The sequence below is a fragment of the Rhinopithecus bieti genome, unplaced genomic scaffold, assembly GCF_001698545.2.
Source record: "Rhinopithecus bieti isolate Rb0 unplaced genomic scaffold, ASM169854v2 scaffold_13558, whole genome shotgun sequence".
In the NCBI taxonomy this organism is placed as follows: Eukaryota; Metazoa; Chordata; class Mammalia; order Primates; family Cercopithecidae; genus Rhinopithecus; species Rhinopithecus bieti.
Genome location: NW_016808198.1, coordinates 1,320,446 through 1,322,749, shown reverse-complemented (window position 1 = coordinate 1,322,749; position 2,304 = coordinate 1,320,446). Strand labels below are relative to the sequence as shown.

Sequence of the window (2,304 nt, the reverse complement as noted above, 5' to 3'; positions counted from 1 at the left end):
TTTTATACTTTTATAAGTTTAATGTTGTCACTGTATGTTTACATATTCATTGGTACAATTTACATCAAGTTTTGTACTTATCCATTTTTGCAAAGATATCATGTACACAAAGATACATATCCAATAACTGAGAAACAAGTGAAACTTCTAATCTATACTTTCAGGTTTGTTCGATCATGATACTTCTGATAAGGATCATCGACATACCAGTTTCGCCTCTTCCAGAAGGACGTCGTCATCTTATCTAAGAGTTTACTCTGGGTTTTATTGCAGAACACAAATTCCCTCAATCGCTTTTTTCTTGCAGGTGTCTTTTTCCATAATTTTTTATTATAGCCAGCCTTTCTCCTCACCCATAGGCCACAATGAAGTCGAAGAAACCTATAGATGACAGCTTTCACAGTCTTTCTCTTGCCTTTTCTTGTACTGAAGTATGTTAGAGATCTGACTGGTAGCTTCAGGACACTTGGAAGAACGGGGGCCAATCTATTAAGGATCTCTGAAGTATGCCCATATGTCAGGTTCCTCTCAGATGTGGTAAGTCTGGGAGTGGAGGAAACAACTGGTGTCTGAATATGACTAAAGCGTCCAGTGGACAATGCAGAAATAAGAGAGGCATTCTTGACACAGTTGCGATAGGTTGAAGATGCCAAAATATTCAGGGGCCGTAGAATTCCTGAAGCAGCTCTCACTGCACGAGCAAAAGCAAACGAAGCCATCTTGCCACCCTCCACTTTTTTAATATATATAAATGAAATGTGCTTGGACTTTGCTTATTATGTACGTTTTTTTGTTTTAAAGAGCCGTAACATTATGTCAAGAAGTAGCTTTTAAAATTAGCATTATTTACCATAGAGTCTGCAAAAATTAATGTTTTATCTTGATGCCCAGGATAAAAAAAAAGTGTGCTGAAAACTTACTCATTCCATCACATTGCCATATAGGTACCTGTTTTTCCAAAATTAACAACTGTTCATTATACATTTGTATTATTTTTTTAAAGTAATATAGTCAAATTTTCATGGTGACTGCAAGATCCTTCCTCTCATTTGTGGGATGTTTTTTGCTGTTTGTAGCAAAATATAGGTATAGCTGATGCATTTTATGAGACTCTCTTATTGCAATGTAATTCTATTTCATACATGATGAAATTCAGTAATTTCTATTATGTATGTACATTTTTAATTTCACAAGATTTTTTCTCATGAGAGAATGCTTATAATTTTATCTCTTTGCCATAATGAATTTTATGTGCTTTAAAAGTACACACAATTCATAAAATGTATACATTATTAAAATGTGCATTTTTCCTAAAATGCTACCTTATGAATTAGTTAACCCTTTCTAATTCCTCATTTTGTTGGATTTCTCCAATTATCTCTGAGATCATTCTTCAATTTGCTAAAAGACTTAAGAAATTATTTTAACTTTATGACTTTTAAATACTTACTGAGCGCTTTAAAATTTAATGCTCTCTATATTAAGAAGGATGTTTTACCTTTGAAAATTGTTTACAATTTGGTCTTCTTTCTTTTATAGTAGGTTTTATATTTGAAACATTAATGTAGCCATTTTAGGATAATTTATTCTAGAACACTTTTAAATGTTAGTGTCATTCTATCTAACTATAAATATTTTGGATAAGTGGAGATATATATAATTATCTCTTTTGAGTAGCACAAATATGTTTCTCGTGTGCTACAAAGAAGCAGATTAACTTAGTACTGAGAAGCATAGATTTGAAAATTACCATGTACAAACTGTCTCATCTTGGCCAAATGTGTTCAACTCTCTAAGCCTCAGTTACGCCATTTGTAAGACAGCAACCTACTACATGAGGATTCTGTGAGACAATTCTAAAAAAGTACCTGCCCAAGTCTGTGCATAAGATGTATGCTCTCAACATAGGTAAACTATCTTTATAGATATAATAATTGTATTTTAAATATTGAATGAAACAAATATAAGGAAACTTAATTAGGTGATATTAATAGAAGAATGCAAGCACAAATACAATCAATTAGGAAGACCTCTTTCAAGGCGTTGATACTTTGGCTTGTGACTGGGACATTCAAGAGGATAATTTTACCTTCCACACACACACACAAATGTAGCCAGGATTTCAAAACTGTTATCTCATCTTGCTGCTCTTTCTGTATCCCAGCACTGTTTGCTTTTGTGCTGACTTCATTCTTCAACAGGCTTATTCCACTTGGTGCTACAAAGGCACCAACACCTCCAGAGATACACAGTTCTTATTTTTTGCTAATTTTCTGTTTACCTCTCTCACTTAGAATGCATATT

General features: G+C 33.2%; 1 pseudogene across 1 annotated transcript; it reads right to left on the bottom strand.

Moving 5' to 3' along the window:
• LOC108537960 (39S ribosomal protein L35, mitochondrial pseudogene) lies at positions 1 to 726 on the bottom strand (annotated as a pseudogene). Its single transcript, XR_001887968.1, has one exon. The product of XR_001887968.1 is annotated as a 39S ribosomal protein L35, mitochondrial pseudogene (transcript).
• Positions 727 to 2,304: the final 1,578 nt, after the last annotated feature.